General features: G+C 40.5%; 1 protein-coding gene across 1 annotated transcript in view; it reads left to right on the forward strand.

Moving 5' to 3' along the window:
• Positions 1-22,710, forward strand: part of LOC136874435 (puratrophin-1) — a 1,332,114-nt gene that overhangs the window by 129,279 nt on the left and 1,180,125 nt on the right. The window lies entirely within an intron of this gene.

Below are 22,710 nucleotides of genomic sequence, written 5' to 3' on the forward strand. Positions count from 1 at the left end.
AAAGGGGGACAGTATAATATATCATAGCACGGCAGCCCTTTCTTTAAAGTACATATAATCATGTCTCATTGCTTGGGTGTATTAGGGTTCATTGGTGGTGATGCTGGTGGTAATCGTTGCGTTGAGCATCCTATCTGGATTCTTCCTGTATTCATTTTAAGATTTGAGGATATATAATCTTGGAAACGTTCTTTAAATGGATATAGCTTGCTTTCGGGTTATAGTGGGTTAGATCCCCACTGTCAGCAGCTCTCAAGAAGGTTTTCTGTGGTTTCCTATTTTCACACCAGGCAAATGCTTTAATTCAATGAATTAAGGCAACGATCGCTTCCTTCCCAATCCTAACTCTTTCCTATCTCATCGACGCCGTAAAACCTCTGTAGCTGCGACATAAAACAAATAGTAAAAGAGAAAATAGATATAAATCTTGAAATGTGTCAGTAGACTAGTTATATAGGCTACGTTGTCCAAAAGCGAGGTGGTTAGGTGTGAGGTGGTGGTGGTGATTATTGTTTTAAGAGGAAGTACAACTAGGCAACCATCCTCTGTATAACACTAATCAGAGAGAAAAAATGGAAGGGGTCCGACACTTCGAAGAATGAAGGTATCGGCCAAAGGAAGACAAGGGTTGCGAAGGGCATGAAAATTAAAGACTCCCTAGGCCTTCACACGTAATACCGTTGGGGTCGGAAAGGAACAAGAGTTGACCAAGGGAGGTCGGATAGGATAGATGAAAGTGAGGAGCCTGGCACAAGTGGAAGCAATGCCAGGACTCAGCTGAAGGCCCCGTGGTCGTCAACCCACTCTCTAAAGTTCAGAGCCCCTGGGGCCCCTTTTAGTCGCCTCTTACGACAGGCAGAGGATACCGTGGGTGTTACGAGTTGTGTCAAGTCAATTTCGAAACACTTTTGTCCATGTAACGTACAGTATATTGTTTCATATGATTTTTTATATTTTTATTTAAATAATATTAATATTAAGATGAAATTATGCTCACTTCAGGGCCCAACATTCAAACAGTCGACGCCGTTAGAGAATCGATATCATTCAACAATCATATGTATTGTTACGAATTCAACACTGTTTTATTGAACTAATTAATCTGGGATGACCCGATCAGTACACATAGATACTCAATGATTGACATCACTTCACCAATTATTGGCGTCCGGTTCCATGGCTAACTGGTTAGCGTGCTGGCCTTTGGTCACAGGAGTCCCGGGTTCGATTCCCAGCAGGGTCAGGAATTTTAACCTTAATTGGTTAATTTCGCTGGCACGGGGGCTGGGTGTATGTGTCGTCTTCATCATCATTTCATCCTCATCACGATGTGCAGGTCGCCTGCGAGCATGAGATCAAAAGACCTGCATCTGGCGAGCTGAACTTGTCGTCGGACACTCCCGGCACTAAAAGCCATACGCCATTTAATCTTTACCAATTATTGGCTGTTTACAAAATCTCTTGTTCTCACGGAGGGTGTTCGGCTGGCATTACTTATCTGGAACCGGCGACTTTCTGTAATCTTGACTGGCAGGTTTCACATTTCACTTAGCTGCACACGCACTACATCTCTTCACACAGCAGCTGCATGCAGTTAGTCTCGAATGTACGCCCGTTGGTTATCAGAACATACGACTGCTGTACACGTGACTCGACTCCAGACAAGACCGATAACTCATACAATCAACTCACGTGACCGCTCTACTCACTGAAGTTACAGTTCACGACTCGTAACTGACTACTCAACCCTCATGGTAACAACAGAACAACCTCTTCGAAACGAGCCTGCTTTTATATATCTGGTGATGAGGTTCTAGTATCTTCGGGGTACGGTCAGAATACGAGTGTTCTAGTTTCGCCTTCCAGAAAAATCACTGGGACATCAGACGAAACGGACAACAGAAGCTGAGGTCGTCGCGTGCCTGCAAGTCGGCCGGTAGTTCCCAGCCTGACTAACTCATCCCTTCCAGGAGCTAGCGAAGGGGCTTCGAGAGAGCTGACAGTTGCATTACAATGTAGCAACATGGCGCAGTGTAGCTATCTGGTATGCATCTAGATAACTGTTTTACATGCATTGAAAATGGTATCCAATTGTATGTTTTTATGTTGATAGAAGTTCTGTGTCGTGAGTAACTGCTGTATCGTACAATTCCACTGCTCTTATTATTCTGAAGAACATAAACATATTAATTCAACATGGTATGAAATGAAAGTCTATTAACGATGCTTATGAGGTATATTACGTAGTGTTCCGATACCTATCACTCATAGTAATACTATCGCTACTTCAATGGATCAATGGTAGAATGCTAACTTTCAGTAATGTAATTGAATTTCTGTAGGGTGGCTAAAAGCCAATAGAGCACTGCATGTCGTACGATGTTGGAATATAAAAGACTGCTAATGACACATTCGGTGTTTACGTAACAAACCTAATTAAATCTGTTACCGAGCGACCTGGCCTCGCGATTTGGATCACGTAGCTGTGAGCTTGCATTCAGAAGGTAGTGGGTTCGAACCTCACAGCTAACTGCGCAGGGAAGTTTCATCCCTGTAAGAAAGCTATATGCAGTAAACGCACAGCCAAAGGCAATTATGCGTGCATATCATGTCCAGTAAAGGTACACTATAGTATACAAGTTCCTATATTTTACTTATTATTATTATTATTATTATTATTATTATTATTATTATTATTATTATTATTATTATTATTATTATTTTTACATCGAAATACTATGTGTGTTCAATTTTAAACCATACATATAGTATACATAGTCCGCCTCTGTGGTGCAGTGGTTAGCGTGATTAGCTGCCACCCCCGGAGGCCCGGGTTCGATTCCCGGCTCTGCCACGAAAATTTGAAAAGTGGTACGAGGGCTGGAACGGGGTCCACTCAGCCTCGGGAGGTCAACTGAGTAGAGGTGGGTTCGATTCCCACCTCAGCCATCCTGGAAGTGGTTTTCCGTGGTTTCCCACTTCTCCTCCAGGCGAATGCCGGGATGGTACCTAACTTAAGGCCACGGCCGCTTCCTTCCCTCTTCCTTGCCTATCCCTTCCTATCTTCCCATCCCTCCACAAGGCCCCTGTTCAGCATAGCAGGTGAGGCCTCCTGGGCGAGGTACTGGTCATACTCCCCAGTTGTATCCCTGACCAAGAGTCTGAAGCTCCAGGACACTGCCCTTGAGGCTGTAGAGGTGGGATCCCTCGCTACGTCCGAGGGAAAAACCGAACCTGGAGGGTAAACAGATGATGATGATGATGACATATAGTATACATAACCGCCTATATGATAGTTACAACTATCCCCCTTCATCCATTAATAATCACAATACAAAGGAGAGGTGGATCATATGTGCCGTCCTAAGGAATACACGGTTAAACCCTCCGATCCGCCCGGAAATCGAAACCGGGACCCTCTGAACCCAAGGCCTCAACGCTGTCCGACCATTCAGCCTAGTATCCGGGCAACTCTTTAAAGGATGTTTAAATTCCAGACAACAATATATTGGCGAAGATGTTTGAAAAAGTTTCTGTGAAATTTTGCTCACAATCTTCTATCCAAACATAAAACAAAAAGACTATTTGCTAGTTGCTTTACGTCTCACCGACACGGATAGGTCTTATGGCGACGATGGGACAGGAAAGGGCTAGGAGTGGGAAGGAAACGGCCGTGGCCTTAATTAAGGTACAGCCCCAGCATTTGTCTGGTGTGAAAATGGGAAACCACGGAAAACCATTTTCAGGGCTGCCGACGGTGGGGTTCGAACCTACTATCTCCCGAATACTGGATACAAAAAGACAAAAACGCTGGGTATTTCAATGTGATACTAAACTTATAATCATCAGTTATAACTGTGCCCATGTAGGTTTTCAAACAATCAACATTTAACAATATGGTAAACATATATTCAATTCATAATATCCGATTTCCCACAGAGAAGCAGATAACAATAATCAACTAATAATCTTAAGCACACAATTACTGCGCATGTGTAACGAGCAATTAGCCGTGCGGTTTGGGTCACGTAGCTGTCAGCTTGCATTCGGGGGATAGTGGGTTCGAACACCACTGTCGGCACCCTTAAGATGGTTTTCCGTGGTTTCCCATTTTTACACCAGGAAAATGTTCCGTTTGTACCTTAATTAACGCCCCGGTCGCTTCCTTCTCGCTCCTAGGCCTTTCCTATCCCATCGTCGCCATGTGATCTACCTGTGTCGGTGCTACGCAAAGCAAATTGTAAAATGCGCACAAGTAAAAATGAAATGGCGTATGGCTTTTAGTGCCGGGAGTGTCCGAGGAAATGTTCGGCTCGCCAGATGCAGGTCTTTCGATTCGACTCCCGTAGGTGACCTGCGCGTCGTGATGAAGATGAAATGATGATGAAGACAACACATACACCCAGCCCCGTGCCAGAGAAATTAACCAATGATGGTTAAAATTCCCGACCCTGCCGGGAATCGAACCCGGGACCCTTGTGGACAAAGGCCAGCACGCTAACCATTTAACCATGGAGCCGGACTGCGCACAAGTAATGTACTACTATTACAATAACGTGAAAACTGCGTTTAATCCAGCTCACGGAAACAACATGGAGGCGCGATTCGATCTGTTCATCAGGAGTTTGTGAAACGGAGAGTTTGCTCGTTGCACTGCGCTTTCTTTGTATGAATAATGTCTCGCGTGTTGAACTTGAACTTGGGAAGCAACCTTCAAATATTCAAATTCCTTTTTCTCGGAATTAGTTGGGGGTTGCTCTTTGTAATTTGAATCGATGGAAGTTATATCTATGGCCTGCACGTATATATGGATCAAATCGGTGGTGACCAGTTGGCAAGGTCTCATTGTAAGTGGGATAGAATGCATTACTTTTTGCCCGGCCAGCTTTGCACCCAACCGTACGCCACTCCAAAAGTAGAACTCTTTTTTCTAAATATGTTGACTTCCTGACGGTGAATATAACCTACGTCCTTCCGGGTGAAGGCAGGTCCTGGTTCCTTAAAGACACAATAATTCAATCTTATTGAGAGGTATCTGTACATCCGACTCCTTGGCTGAATGATCAGCGTTGAGGCTTTCGGTTCAGAGGGTCCCGGGTTCGATTCCCGGCCGGGTCGGAGATTTTAATCACGTGTAATTAATATTTCTGACTTGGGGACTGGTTGTTTGTATTTGTCCCAACACTCCCCTCTCCATATTCACACAACACACTGCACTACCAACAACACGCAATAGTGATTACATCCCTCCACATAGGGTTGGCGTCAGGAAGGACACCCTACCGTAAAACAGGTCCAAATCCACATGTGAGACACACCCCGCACCCGCAACCCCACAACGCGTGGGAAAAGCGGTAGAAGAAGAAGATTGAATGGTTTCTGTGTGATATTCTGTTTTCATATGAGAGCGATTGCACTATTTCAAACGTAGAAATCTACGTAATGAAAACAGTATTGCGAATTTCCAATTACTTTGCCAGTTATGATAGTCATACTGCTACCCAGCCTGCAATCCACAGTTACCCTCTGATCTGGCGTCTCCAATCGGAAATTCTGCACCTTGCTAGTGTTCGGTTACGTTTCTGTATCTCATTTTGTTGCGGCAGTGCGCGCTCTCACTACAAATTGATGTTCAACTAGAACTTTCTAAACAACAAATTTCTCGAGAGGTTTTGCTGAAGAGCTGTGCGTTACAGACGGAATAAATGAAGTGGCTAATGCATTATACATCAAATACTCAAGCCATCACAGGACCAGCGTGCTCTTAAAGGACGTGAAGTACTCTTGTGAAACCATTGCAAAACTAATTATCCACGTGAGATACTCCAAATAGGTCAAAAACGAGACACGTGTGTTGGTCAAGAAGGGAGTTGCAAAGCGGTCCCTACGATTTTCTGGGGAGCTCAGTAAGGAGACTTAGTGAACACCCGATGAGGGGGGGGGGGGAGAACGACGCCGGCGCTCGCACAATGACGACGTGGGAACGCGAGGAGGGCCCGATTAATAACAGGAAACCCGGTCCGTGACTCCGGTCGATCCAATTAGAGCGATCGTCTCCGAGCATTGGACACGGAACCAAATCAACATTCAATAACTAAAAGCTTCCTGAGAGCAGCACGTGCCGGGCGGTGGGCACGGCTCCCGCTCCTCAACGTAACTTCTTTCATTCCCTTTCATTCTTAGCTTCAGTGGACAGACTAACGCAGTATCGTTTTATATACTCACTTCCATATTCTATTATTATTTTACTATCTGTTTTACATCGCACCACCACATAAATTTCTTATGGCGACGATGGGACAGGAAGAGTCTAGGAGTGGGAATGAAGTGGCCGTACAGGTATAGCCCCAGCATTTGCCTGATATGAAAATGGAAAACCACGGAAAACCATCTTCAAGGCTACCGACTGGCTTCTCTCTATCTCCCGGATGCAAGCTCACAGCTGCGCGCCCCTAACCGCACGGCCAACTCGCCCGGTATGCTCACGTCCATGAAAACTTGCCCTGCCAAATACCGCTTAACTCTCTCAACCGAGTGTTGTGGCCACGCGTATTTACGAGCTACTGCTATGGATTCAAGCTCTTCGGGAGACGAGTGGGTTCGAACTCCACCGTCGGCTGTCTCGAGAATGGATCTTTGTGGTTTCCCATTTTCACTTCCAGGAAAAATGCCAGGATAGTTCCAATGCATAAATCACAGCCGATTCCTTCCCCCTCTTTACCAGTTTCATTCACCATCGTTCATCTAGTCTTCATTAGATTGTCAATTGAGGTTGGCGACAGGAAGAGCATCCCATGCCATATCATTTCATCTCACTTCCTCCTGCAGACGTATTGTGTATGATCTCTACATTGAAAGTTCTTTTCTCCTTGGTCTTGGAAAGTAAATTTGCGAAATGCTATGAGAGACCGATAGGGAAGTTTTTTCTTCAATTATGCATGCATATACAGGTAGGCCCTATAACGTAGTAGCATCCCTTTTGATTATTGAAATACGAGTGTTGATTCAGAAGGCATGGTAACGAACTTTTATTTCCCGAAAACGTGTCAACGTTAAACATGTAATATAGGCTACAGGGTGAAGCGAAATTCGCGCACATAGGCGTCGCAGCGCGACTCCTCACATGCCAGCAATAAAAAGATGCCTCTCACAAAAGTTCGTCCTGCGAGTGTATCCGGCAGAAAAAGAACGTTGAAGAGTGGCAGTCTGGCAACACTGTAACCACATGTAGTGCCTCTGTCAGCATATACTAGACGTGCTGTACAGGTGGTACAGTGGATAGAGTTTTGGGTTAGCATGCAGGAGCTCGAGGGTTCGATCCTGGGTTGAGCTAATGAGTTATTTGCTAATTTCCATCGGACACTACATACTACAATACAGTTAGACAACGTTTCTTAGGTAACATGTATCCTACATTTACAAAATTTAGTAAAGCTGTACACGTTGTAACGCATCTAGTAGATGAAGAGGTGCGAAAAAATTCACGCCCACGACGTTTGATCGGGCGTCTTTCAAGGCTGACCAATGAAAACGAATGTTCATCCATTTCTAGGATCGTAGTATGCAAGTGCAAATGGTTTCTAGAGAACGCGCTGCAATCGCTGTTGACGATTAAGGTGCCACCTGGAATACATTTACGAAATAAAAGACATACGCGTCCAGCCAGGCTCGACCGCTTAGACTTCCTGCATGCTAACCCAGAACTCTACCCACTGCACCAACTGTACAGCACGACTATTGTGTGCTGACAGAGGTAGTTACCCTACATGTGGTTACAGTGTTGCCAGATTGCCGCTCTTCAACGTCCTTTTTCTCCCGGATATACTCGCAGGAGGAACTTTTGTGAGAGACATTTTTTTTATTGCTGGCATGTGAGGAGTCGCACTGCGACGTCCGAGTGCGCGAATTTCGCTTCACCCTGTATAGACTACATTTGACAGTACGAACATGAACTACGTAATGCTGCCGGCAGATGGAGTGTGAGTGCATCATTACGGCCGTGATTACGCCCCCTATGCCTTTGTCTGATGACAGTGGCGCGTAATGGAAGTAACCAAAGTCGAGCAGTGTTTGTACATCTCAGTCCATGTGACTTCGATCTTACTCGCAAAGTGAAGTAGACATTGCGTGGAAAACGCTTTGCCAACCATCCTACGAGCATTTCGACGTGAGGTAGTGCACATTGATGAGTCTTTTGCAGCAGGTAGAACTTTCCGTCTTCCTCATCGATGGCAACGAACCACGGACAACGTGGAAGACTTCTTTGAAGGATGTTTAGCAGATTGTACCATACGTACAAATGATTGTATACAGGCTGTACGAGAATAAAACAAATAAAACAATTATTTTAAAATACCTGTTACCTTATCAGAGATTCTTGCGTTCCTAAACCGTGTGATGTCACATTTAAAAAGTCCTTATTATATACTTCCAAGTCTACTTGGTATGTATTCTATGCTGAAGATTTTCGAAGAAAATAAGAATAGTGGCCATAACTTCTGAATCAACCCTCGTATAAAACTTTCCGTTCAAGGAGAATATACAGAGGCGCTTCACTTATTGTCGTGCTTTACGGGGAAAGTGCACCGTTAAAGAAAGAAATCATTCCCTCATAAAAATCTGAGAAAGTCTGGCACCTTGGTTGAATGGTCAATATAATGGCCTTCGGCACAGGGAGCCCCTGGTTCGATTCCCAGCCCCATCGGGGATTTTAATCTTTCCTGGTTAATTCCTTTAGCTCCAGGACTTTGTGTTTGTGTTCGTCTTAATATAGGCTACATTTTCATTTACAAACAACTCGTCGTACTACAAAACTGCTACAGAAACATGCAATAGTTAGTACATCACTCCACATAGGGTTGGCGTCGTTAAAGTCATCCGCCAATAAAATTGGGCTAAATCTGTACAAAATGCCGACACCAGATAATTATAAAAATACTTGGAAGAACATTCGTTACCGTAATACAAACAATGAACAAGAACACAAAAATACAATATTCTCCTTAATATTGTTCTTATTGTGCAATCACATTCCTGTAACACCTAGGTTGAATTCTGCAGTATATTTTTTCTACGGAACGTGTACCATATTGTACAATATATTTTGAGCATATCCATCGATTTTGAGATGTTTTTCACTTACTACGGCATAATTACTCCATATGGCATGGTTCTTAGTGAATACCCATCCGTCATTTAGGGATTACACTCATTTCAAATAGGAATTTGAAACATAATCATAGCGGCTACGATATATTTTAACTATTGACATCCAGTGTTATTATCTGTGATGGGAATATGCACCCGTATGATCCACGATTTGATTTTGATTTTTGGCATTTATCTTGAAATCATTCATTACCGAACACAACTGTCGTCTCTAGGACTTCCCAAACCTCTTTTACTCTGTACCGTCAATTTCACCAGTCTCTGGGAAACCTACTTACACCTAAAGCCGACATATACGCTCAACTTCATCCGAGATCTTCATTTCCAACTGGATACTTCTGTCGTCAATATCTTGTTGGTGTTATTGGGACAGTTCTTAAATTCAGTCCAAAATGTTTTATTACTGTATGAACTCCCTGCTGTAATTTTCATTGATCATTTCAATAATTATTATAACACCTGTCGTATCTGTTATCTATACACACGATAACAGCACTACAGATTTTGCCCCCGTAGAACAAAATCACTGTAAAAGCAGAGAAAACTATTCTACAAACACAATCGATTGGAGACAGCTGTAATATTGATGATAACGCATAATTGTTTTAAGGACGCTAAATTTGAGGGAAACTAGTGTAGTTTTATTACTACTTCTGCACCTTTTCTTTCCCTATGCTTATTGTTCTAGGACCGAGCAAGTTGGCTGTGCGGTTAGGGTCGCGCAGCTGTGAGCTGGAATTCGGGATATCATGGGTTCAAACACCACTGTCGACAGTCCTGAAGATGATTTTCTGTGGTTTCCCATTTTCACAACAGGAAAATTCTGGGGCTGTTCCTTAACTAAGACCGCGGCCGCTTCCTTCGCACTCCTAGCCCTTTCCTATCCCATCGTCGCTATAAGACCTATCTGTGTCGGTGCGACGTAAAACAATTTTTTTTAAAATTGTGCTACGAGGAAATACAGTCTACTGCTGTAAATGTTTCCCTCATTAATTATGATTGATTGTGCTGGCTCGGGGACTGGGTGTTTGTGTTTGTCCCATCATTCACCTCTTCATATTCAGATTAAAAACACACTGTTGTTAGCTTCTGCTCTCTTCACATGTTCGTAATTTCAAAACCGTACAGTGAGCTTCTCTCATCGGTTGGCCGGCAGGCGCTCCCTGCTTGTCTACCTCCCGTTGACTCATCACTTCCCTTTACTCAGCGCAGCGACAGCACGGGAATGCCCGCACTTCGCAGTTCAGGTCCGTGCTTAGAACGTGTATTAAGTGTTCATCTGTCGCTCCAAATGTTCTCGAGTGCCTGTACAAGTGTGCACGGCAGAGGAAAGCGTATTTATGTATGATAATTATGTAAAAACACAGTCTTGCAGGGAAGTCGTTAGGCGATTTGTAACACAGTTTCCAGGTGTATGCCCTCCACCGTGTGGAAACTTGTCAGCAAACTGAGAGGAACTGGTTCTTTATTCGATAAGAAGCGTAGTGTTAAGAAACGTGTACTTAACGAGGAAAAGTAAATGAAGCCGCAGAAAGATTAGAACATATGCCTACAAAATCCCTAAGATGACTTGCACAAGAAGCCGGGTTTCAGAGAGCTCAGCATGGCGGGCTACGAAAATATTAAAATTGAAACCATACAACAAATAGCCTCTGTTACGGAAAACGAACTTATGCGTGTGAATCGGAGTTTCCTAAGACGATGCCAGAAAAGTGTGGATGCAAGAGGAGAACATTTCCAACATCCCCTGTCATAAGCTACGAGCTTATTTCCTTAATTGTTAATTACTAACGTTTTAAATTCTTATTTTATTAATTATTTTCCTAATTTTTATTGTTATCTCATTTCCTGAACGGATAAACGTGCTGTCTTTGTTGCTATGCCGCTAAGCGGAAACTGATGAGTCAAAAAGAGGCAGATAAGCTGGGCGCGGCTGCCGACCAACCGATGATCTATCCTTCACTTCCTTGTCAATCATCTTGCGGTAGAGACTGCGCATTATATATTTTGTATTTCCTTAAAACGAGGGCTGTGGCTCAAGTCATGGCAAACATTTTTTCGCACGAATGCGAGATATACCAAACAAATGGGGAGATAGTGATGAAAGTGGAGAGCGTAATGTCTTGCGGAATGCATGCATAATGCCGATTAGGGGTTTTTTTTGCAAGTTGCTTTACGTCGCACCGACACTGATACGTCTCACGGCGACGATGGGCTAGGAAAGGGCTAGGAATGGGAAGGAATCGGCCGTGGCCTTGATTAAGGTACAGCCCCAGCATTTGTCTGGTGTGGAAATGGGAACCACGGAAACCATCTTCATGGCTGCCAACAGTGGGGATCGAACCCACTCTTTCCCGAATACTGGTTCCCGCCGCAGTTAAGCGACTGCAACTAATTAGAACGGTCCGATTAGGTTCACCGGGTTATTTAAAGTGAGGAAACCGTCAGCCATGAAATCCTTGTGGTACATAATGTTTATTGTCAAAGAGTACAGAAATCGGGGACCATTAAGTCGCTGGGGACAGGTTGGTAAGGTCTCCTTGTAAGTGCAATACAGTGGCCGTCTTTGCAGTCGTCCGTATGGCACTCCAGTTGAAGACTCGTTTCTAAATATTTTGACTTCTTGACTGGGAATTTAAACCTACGTCCTGCCGGGTGAAGACAGACTCTGATTCCGTAAGGATTTTAATCTCGTCTGTTTAATTATTCTTGCTCTGGGACTGGGTTCTTTTCTCAATACTCTTTTCTTCATATTCAGACAACTCACCTCAGTACCAACCGCCACAGAAACACTTAATGATTACATCCCTCCACATAGGGTTGTTGTCAGGAAAGGCATCCGGTCGTAAAGCATGGCCAAATTCACATGTGTGACACAATTCGCACTCGCTACGAAAGATGATACCTTGTAAAGGTTCTATTGTGACTACTGATTACTGCATGAACATAACATTAGATAAAATAATTGAAGCAGTGATTTTTAAGACATTTGACACACCGAATAAACACCACACTTTCCCTTCTAGAAGGAGCTTTCAGTTCGTCTAAAGCAAAGCATACTTGTGAAAACAGGAGAAAGACTGACTATGGAGGTGAGATTCGTGGATCACGACCCGGTTGCGCTAGACTTTCGTTTTCGATATGTGTCGCTTGCTAGTCTTACGAAGTACTCAAGAAATATTTAGAGTTGCACCATACAATTTCAAATATTGAAAGTTCTCTTCATGACCTGCAAACATATTGAAACATGGATCAGGTCGGTAGGGACACATTGGCAAGGTCTCCTTATTAGTGCTGAAAGAGCCTATACTAAGGTGACCGAGCTTTTTTGCTTTGCCTTAAAGGAACCGTGTGGAAGTGACTCAACAGATTTCCTGTAAACGTTTAATACTATTGGATAAATTTTCTTCAGCTTATCCCGGTTATTATTTCTGGGGTCGCTGGAGCTATTCAGGCTCTTTATGATTTTGGCCGACTTAAGGCGGGATGCTCTTCCTGACGTCACGTGATTTTTGAGATGAAAATCTCGACGCAGGATCGACCGGGATTCGAATCTCAGCCTACCGGGTGAGAAACCAGTGACTAAGTCACTGACCAAGTTCGTTGTACGTTTCACATGATTTTGTAATCACTGAAATAAAATCACATAACGTCTCAACTTGAGAAGTTTCATTTCATCTTCTTCTAGGTGTTTAAAGGTTTTTTGTCAGTGAGTGTATTTGATGTTTAATTGGGTAGACATTTTATGTGATTAAGGTATTCCCTGCCGCTGCTTTGTTTCTTTATTCACGCTGTTTGTACAGTATAGTATAGTATAGTATAGTATGTTATTGTATGAGCATATGCGTGCGAGGTACAATACATTTAAAGGCGTTGATGAAGTTCCTTATGCATGCATGGTTAAAATGTAGAGAATTATTCACCACAAACTTCATATGAGCATTTGGTTGTCCGACAGATGCTGATACGGAATATACGATGTAAATCATCAACTGTACTGACGCTTGTGCGAGAAGCATTTCTTCTTTCTACATTCCATCATTTTTTTCTGCTCCAGCAATGCTGTCATCGGTCTTGGTAACATTCTGTTTTAGCAATGAATTTTTATTTTTATTAATAAGAATCAGGGCTGCCTGCTGCCATTTCTTGATGGATACAGTACTTTTGTATCCATCTCTTGACACAGGCCAGAGTAAAGTGTAGCTTCCACCGAAGTCCCAGTCAACATCCATGGCTGTGACAATATGGAAGTTGCTGGGGTATGGGTAGTGCTGAGTAATGGCATTAAGAGCATGACTAGTGCATTTGAGTGTTATGAAAGGTGCTGCTCATAGTACTTTCTGACCCAGTGAGGAAAGCAATGGCAAACTATCTCACTCCTCATCTTGCCTAGTACGCCTCATTTTGGTGCTGCCATTGGTTTTTGGGGTTTTCTTATAACCGCATAACCTTTGGTGGTGCTATCTGAGGATCCAACCAGCCTCTGGGCTGATGACGTAACAGACAGACAAGAATCAGGGCTCAAATTTTGTAAAGTTGCTACTAATAACTTATTAAATGACCTCAAAATTCTCAAATAATGTACTAAAATCTAAAAAAAAAAATCATGACCTAAAACATCAACTGTTCATGTTAAATCCTAAATTATATACATTTCTAGGTATTCAGAATACTCATTTTGTTGCATTTGAATTACAATACTTCAGTATAACTTAAAAGCGTTCCAGTCTGTCAAACACAAAATTTCAATATAAATTACAACAATATAACATACCTGCAAAAATACCAACTATTAAACAACGAATGACAAGTTTCGTTCTACAAGAGCATCCTCCGATTGTATCAAATCACTTAAAACAAACACTGTTTCCGGACTGAAAACAACGGACTACAGATTAGATAAGTACAGAAGTATTTCATTTAGTTAATACGGTGACGGTTGTATATTAATACAATCATTATTTGTTAATAGTTTTGCATATTATCACCAAACTCTCAATCATTGACAGGTTTACGCAACGTAAATAGTACTGTACAAATATACGAATAATTTGATAGAATCTGAAGAAGTTTTTATAGAACAAAACATGCCATTCTTTGTACGTATAATCGCGTACAATAGAGTACAATAGGTATGTTCTAGTGTTATAATTGATGTTGAAATTCTGCGTTTAAAAGACTAGAAAGGTTTTAAGTCACATTTAACTAAGTTGACACTGGAAAATATGGCTTCCTTCTTAACAAATTACAATACTTCAGCCCTTTGTTTTGGAATCTCGGTTTTCCTTAGAAACAAGCTGTGAGAAGATCTGTAGGTCGTAATTCTGTTGACACCAGGTAGTCCATGAATGGAAATGATCTTAAAACGAAAATAACTATCATACAGAGATAATCGTACTACATGAGCATTCACGTCAACTTTGTAGTAGCTTGTTGGATAATGACGTAACAGACAGAAAAATAATTAGAAAACATCGATAATAAAAATAGAAATTAAAATGACAATGTAATGACACAAGAAGTTAAAAAACCGTAAAATTAAAATACAAACATAACGAAAAAGTGAATAAATATACATTTCTGTAATCTGGTGGACATGCATAGGGTTTGTAAATAAGTTATCATTATCTACGATGCACCAGTTAAAAGATGACACGCCATCAAAATCCTGACTGTTATAATAACAAAAAGAAGAAGCAGAAGAATCTATATACAAAAAAGGCGAAGTCTGCATACTTTACCACTTATTTATAGGGGTGTATCTGAAGCTCTGTCTGAATGGATCTCCAGAGATGTCCTAGAGTGGCAGGTTTCTCTGAAAATCCCATTATTCAACGGGGAAAACTTCTGTCCTTAAACGTGGAAGATTCCAAGTTGGGAGTTCTTTTTATTCGGTTCCCCGATCCAGAAAACTAGAGACGTTTTGTTTCAGAATGTAAATTCCGTAGACTTGTATCTTTAAAACATCTCGAATCTGGTTTGAAGAAAGCTACTAAAAGCGTACTCTCCGTTGTCAGTTGGCTGTGGAACCAATCATCACAAAGACAATGCTTACTGATATAACGTTACGTGATGGTGACGTAACATCAGGTATTAGAAGTATTATTCAGTTACTTTGGTTTGAGCTGTGCACAGATGAGAATGTGATTTGTCAGCTTCTTAGGTTAAAGAGCTGTCCGCATCCGTATCACAATGCTGAGCGCTTTTAGATGCCGTTCTCGGAGACTCAGGTCCGATTGCCGATACTACTGCAGATTTAACAAATCCAGGAGGGCTGGTATGTAGTTAAAATGGTACATGCTGCTCCCTTCCATTGAGGGAATGCCTGAAAAGACGACGCACAATTTTATGAGTTTAAAGAGCTATGAAACAATAACACACACAAATATCGGGCTTAGGCTGTAACGAATGTTACGTCTTATTTTGAGCTTCGTATAGTTAGATACTGGCTTAATACTTGTTACAAAGTTTATGAAGGAAATATGACTGGCACATATGTACGGCTAAGTTTCTACAGTAGAGTTTCGCACAATGTAAGTTCGAGCCAAGTAAGTCGCCGAAGTGGTCGCGCACTCGACCACTGAATCTAAATTGAAGTGATTCCTTATGAATGTGAGCAACTAAAATCTCCACACAGAATGATAGACATTGGAGTCCGTCCCAATAGTGAAATCGACTGCCCAGAGCAGAAGCGTCTGTCATAAATATTTTGGTATGTTTGAAGGAGGCTCCCAGATGAATGTAAGTTGATGCCACCACGAGGTTGAAATTCGAAGTAAGAGTGATTTCAACCATGCGTATGTCGCTGTCGAGAGAATATGTGTATTCTATATTGGAATGCATCTGGATATGTTTTTAATTATTAGTATTTTAAAACACTGGTTATAATTTTTCCGTCAAACGTTCCGTTTTAACGTAGAGCTAAGTGTCATACACCATCGTTTTGGAGGACATACGGCAATAATGCGCGAGATAACGTAACAATCACATCCGCTGATGACGCCATCACAATGCAGCGAGGAAAAGCTAAAAGGCGCCGATTCCAGCGCCGTTTTGTCTTAATATCGGCTGTAACTTTAGAGAATGGGGGGGGGGTCACCGAGTTCGATAGATGCAGTCGCTTAAATGCGGCCAGTATTCAGTATTCAGAATACAGTGGGTTCGAACCCCATTGTCAGCAGCCCTGAAGATGATTTTCCGTTGTTTTCCATTTTCACAAGAGGCAAATGCCGGGACTGTACCTTAATTAAGGCCACGACCGCTTCCTTCTCACTCCTAGCCATTTCGTGTCCCATCGTCGCCATATGACGTATCTGTGTCGATGTGACGTAAAACAAAAAACATTTTGATGATCGAGGTGTAATTCGAACGATATAGATTCGTCTAGATATACTTTTATCAATATCGATTTGGCTATTTGAGCCACAGTATTCGACGTTTTGAAATTCTGTCGCAAAATTTCACTTTACAGTGCCCCATTCCCTTGTTTCAAATGCTACTGTACAGCAGTTCATTGTGTGTTAAATGATTTATTCCTTTTCAAATGACACCCGCTCATCTTCACGATCAACACAATGGTGTATGCCACTTAGCTGTCGGTTGTATAGTTTCTGAGATATAAGCGTTGACCACGGCGTGTTAAAATTGTCGCCCGTCGTTTTTATCCTGCCACCCTTACCTCAGACTAAAAGAATCGATGTACGGACATCAAAAAGTCATACAAATCGTGTGAATTACTTTAATATTGAAACAATGGAATGGCAAAATCTCATCCACACTTCTTTCCGCATTAGGAAAACATAAAACCACGTGTACATTTTCAGTTTTTAAAAAATATCAAGAATTTTTCCTAGAGGCCGTTGTAATTTTCTAAGCAACGAGCTTTATTGCTTGTACACGTTAGAAATTGTTCCCATGAACTGTGAAGTACATTAAGGAGTTAAGATGACTGCTGCCGAGACAGGTGCCCTGTAGATATATGAAGTGTTACGTAGTCCTTTAAAGTCCGGCTCCTGGCTGAACGACCAGCTTACTAGTCTTCGGCTCAGAGGGACCCAGGTTCCATTTCTTACGGGAAAGTATCTGCGTATTGTTAATCCCTCTAGCCTGGGGACTGGATGTTTGTCTTCCTTTTAATACACTACTCTTTATCTACAAACAGCACACTACACCACCAACCATCACAAACACGCAACAGTGAATGCATTCCTCCACAAAGGGTTAGTGTCAGGAAGAGCATCTGTCCGTAAAACGGCATCAAATACCCATCAAGTGCCGACTCCCATGAAATAGGAAAGAGGCCAGAAAAAAGAAGAATAAGAAGTATCGTGAAAACTTCTTCAGCCAAATTATAATACTTTTCTGACAGGATTTTCTCTCTCTCAAACACCAGACGCCTTTGACCTGGTGAGAAGCCGAGTGTGCCTAATTCCTACCCTCAGACCATGATTGCAATGCCTGTATTATTATTATTATTATTATTATTATTATTATTGAAGTAATTTGGAATGATAATCATTCGGAAAGTATCTGGGATGGATTTGCTATGGAAACATTAGTCTTAGCTTGCTGTAACAACTTTGTGAGTTACACACACATCATGTGTGGCACATCTTGCTCATGAGGGTGAACTGCCCGCATATATAATGTTTCAGGACGATGTAAATCATCAGCTCTTCCTCACATTACTTTTGCTGCAAGGAATTACAGTATATTCAAAAGAAAAGAAAAATCATTCAAAATTTTGCTAAGAAAAGTGTATATACATTCTCAAATATAAGACATGCTTACTCCGGTGTATAATTGTATAGTATAAATCAGTTAAATTACAATTAACAAGTTAAATATTTGTATCATACGAAAATATTATACTTTCCATGTTAGATACATGTCAGTTGCACAGAATGAACCATATTGAGTGAAGTTGAAGATGAGAGATGTACTGTGATGTCTATGGATCAGTTAAGTATTGAGAGAGCTACATATGATATTGTCCATGACTAAACACCGCAATGGACAGATTTATTCCAACTGTAAAGTTTGTCCTTATGGCTTGTTGATGGTGACAGAGAACGCTGAATTTATAGGAAATTACTGCAGTTTAAGAACGGATGATATTTCAGAATTTGAAAAGCCATTCTTGGAATAAAACACGTTCTTCGTGCAGCTGAGCCCATCAGAATTTCTGCACGAACAATATTCTTGTCTATCTTTTCCTCAGTCAATCTCGTTCCGTTACACGAACCAGCATTAGTATTCAGATTGTGAAGACGAATATTATGACTTTATGTCTAACTTGCGAGGTGACATGCCTGAAGGATGAAGATAGTTAAGAAATTCAACAGGATAATGTCTACTTCATAAACATCATCACATTCTATGGGCTAAATTCTAATGTATTGCACCGTTTGGTTTATTAATGTTCCCGCGGTGACTTCCTCTATTACGCCGCGTTGGAGCATTAATTAAATATACACCTGTTTAAACATTGCTCCGGCTACGAAATTCACAACCTCGGGTCAAGAATCATACCTAGACTCTGCATTATATCATTTGCAGATAATTTACCCGAAAACTGGGATATCATGTATGAACACGAGCAATAACAATATGGTGCATATTCGTTTCTCAGGGTAAATTACTTTCATTGTATTCCCATATACTCTAGATAAGCCGTAGATTCCGTCGAAGAGTAGCTATCTGCTCATCCAGTCATTTAGTCTCCATACACTTAGGAAATTGCCTGATCAACGCTTATTATTCGGCATAAACAAATTCAATTGATCCATATATTATCTTACTACTACATATTACAAGTTATTTTAGGAATAGAAACGCAATATCAATATCATATCTAGTTTATTAGCATGCTAATATATTATAAAATGGAATATTATGCATCTATCGGCAATAAAGAAAAGAAAATCGTATGAAATTACATAGATCATTCATAAATTCTTGACTTCTGAGATAAACATAGTTGAAAATCTTTAAATTACCAATATATTTGTTTACATGTACGTTAACCTTCAATAACATATCATATTTTCAGTATTTAAGTTGATTCATGGGGAAAAGTAGGGATCAAAACTTTATTCATCAAGGAGGAGTGGAATATCTTCCTGTTAATATTGTTTGGGATTGTCTTTGGGGCATCATTTAGGTTTCATCTCTCTTTTCGGTCTATTTGTCCGAATTTATTTGGATACTTGCTTGGATTCTTGTTTGGATTCTCACTTCTTACTCATCACGTTACGAGATAAGCATTACCTTGTTTAAATCTGGGTTCAAAAACACCAATGCAGTTATTAACATTCCTATCATAGCCAAAATTGAGTAAATTAAAACTGTACACCATTATATGTACATAATGAACCAAATATCCTTACTACAGAGTGCCATAGACATAATAGTAAGTCTAACCTGCGAAAATCGTGCCACGAATTCCTAATCATATGCCAATATTTACTTATTCTCAAATATCTCTTCGCTGTGCTAAGATTTTGTCAAAGCAAACCGTTCTTCATATTAGCGTTGATGCGCTGAACTTCAAATATATATACGCGAGACTCCATTTCATTCTTGTATATTTATATTACATAACGTATAACAAACACGTAACCTATCAATACCTTCAGCTTGAAAGTCACTACGAAACATATTATGCTTGGCTCAAGTCATACACTCAACTTAACATGGCCTGAATCCTTCACTTGCAGTGCTAATCCTAATATAAACATTATATGTAACACAGGAATTCGCAATTCAATCAGCTATCCCTTACTCATGCAACGAACAGAAAGCATATCTCCTCATTCTAACTACATCTTGCCACATTAATATTCCATTTCCTTTATATATATCTCCATATTTAAAAACATATTCATTTAACTCCATTTAAATAACCTCTGTGTTACGGTAGAAATACTTAATAGCCTGAATATTCTTTCATTCACTGCAACTCCGTAGTATTTCAACATTTCCTTACAATACAATTATCGTACTGGCCATGACTGCAACTCATATTGACCTGAAATATTAGGTTACGCCTCGTATCTCGCATGCATTTTCTATAACCACAACAGGTTTAACATTTCACGGTCTGCTCGTATGGATTGGCACTAAACATACAAAAATGCTCAATCTGATCTTGTCTCCATTAACCTAAAATTATCTCGTAAGCACCATAGTTATACTGCAGAAATTGGCACATATCATCGGTTAATAATTAGTATTTATACTCTAGTATCCGTTCATTGGCACTAAATCTCTTACTTCTAGCACTCCAGCACACATACGAAATATATTTCATCAACTAATTTCAAATTCAATACGATGCAACTCATAATACTTATCTCGTAACGGGATTTTTGCTGCTGGATTTCTCCTGGTCTAGGACATCTTGGAATAGGCAGCCCTTGCAGTCCAAAGATTACGTCATCTGCGGCTCCGGCTGGGAATCTTGGCTTGAGCTATTTCATCTTGAGCGATCAATTCCATCTGTTTAAGCTGACTCCATCTTCTCACCAGTTCTCATGAAATGATAAAAGAACAAATACATGGTAGAATGCATATTTCACTGGTGAATAGTAGGTTACTCAATACAATTGTCTTGTGATTCTCGTATTGGTCGTAAATATCTTTCTTAATTTGGAAATTTCTTTAATTCGGCCTACTTTTTGTTAATTCTTTAGCTTAAACAGATATTGTTTCCCACTTGGAAACAATAAATTATGCCTTCCTTAGCATAAATTTGCCGCTATAATACTGATTTCGGCAATGTTCGACTTGGCTTGCTTCAAAGTTTGGCTGTTGCAATAATAAATAATCTCCTTCAAATCTTCGTTATTCCAGCCGATATTTTTGCCGATAAAGTCCTCAATGATATTCGTATATTATTACTTTAATATTTAACGCTGCGCTAATCTTTTTCTTTGCCTTCAGTAAGTTGTGCTGATCCTCTTCAACTAGTAACTTTTTCTCAAGGTAGTCAAGAATCGGTTCCATTCAATTTTTTTTCATGGTCCATCATTATTTAATCTTGAGATTCTTTTCTTTGCGACCGGTCGATATCGATTTACTATATCCCTACTCCGTGCATTTGCACATTGCCTGAAGCTATTGTACGCCATATTTGTCCACTGTTTCCATGACATTTACGGCCGCTAATGTAACGTAATGGTACAGTATGGTTGTACAAACAGGAAGAAGATGAATGAGTGCATGGAATAACATGTTTCTCGTATTAAAAGTTGTATCAGACATAAGTTTAATTACTAGCAAAATATAATTCATCTCCTATGTAGATACAAGCCATGTGGATACCAACAACAAACATTAAATCTACAGGTTCAGTTTTACTGAGGAAAGTGTACCTGCGAGGATCTTGTACAATACCACACGCTCGTTCTTTTGTGAGTGACTGTACGTTATTTTATCACCTTTCAAAGTGTTAAGAACCTGTTGGTTGATGCCGTTAACTTGTTCTGCTACTTTCGGTAAAAGAATTGAATTATCATTTGGTTACGAAAAAAACCAAACAATTATTGTACAATATTTTTCGAAATCTACTTTTTTGAAATGCCAATAATGTTATTTTGGCATAGTTCCCCATTCCTGAGATTTAAAAGCAATTTACTATAGTTGGGATCTAAAGAATTTTTTAAAAATATTCATTTTTAGCCAGAGAGTAGTTGAAATATTTTAAAATTGACTGAACAGGGGTCGAGAACAGCGCAGATATAAAATCCTGCTTGCATTGATATTTGAAATCGTTTGAAGTGGTTCAAAGCATCTGCAGCTAATATGATTGTCATTTTCAAATTCATTACATTTATGGGTAAATTTCTGATTTTATTTTTTAAGTGCATACCTTCTTGTTGCAACTCCATTCAACATTTTAGTAAACTAAGATAACAATACGGTATTCTTGTATTTGCTTTAAACATGGTGTAATGATCAGTAATAGAGAGAAACCAGTCTATTATGTTATGGTTGAAGCAGTATAGCGGCCACGCGTGTCAATCGGCTTCAGCTCTAGCAGGACATTGGTAATGAGCTCTGTCTTATTGTGTACCCGTTGCTGATGGTTTTGCTGATATGGCGACAGGCATAAAACTCGACTTCAGCGGGGGAATGCATTGCTTTATGTGTCAACATTTTAAGAGTTTTTTTAATGTTATATGATCGTTGGCACACATCAATAACGAAGCTTCATTCCTCACTAATTGATCATTGATTTTTTTAGATATCGTACTACACACATGGCAACTTCAAAGCAGCAATTGGGAATTATTTCCTCCTTAAGTAAGTGGATAGTGTAGATTGATATTGCTGTGTTCAACAAAATGACAAATTTATCTCACTGAATGAGATGCATTCCATCGAGAAAGACCCAACTATGTGAAGGATGCCCCAGTCATATGTCTGCCACGGAAATACCTACCGTATAACGAAGCATCCACGATCAAAAGGATTCTATTATTTTTGTAACCTATGTCTCGTGCCAAACATTCTCGTTTTCACAGAATCACTGTGCAACTG

This window comes from Anabrus simplex, chromosome 5 (assembly GCF_040414725.1).
Source record: "Anabrus simplex isolate iqAnaSimp1 chromosome 5, ASM4041472v1, whole genome shotgun sequence".
NCBI lineage: Eukaryota > Metazoa > Arthropoda > Insecta > Orthoptera > Tettigoniidae > Anabrus > Anabrus simplex.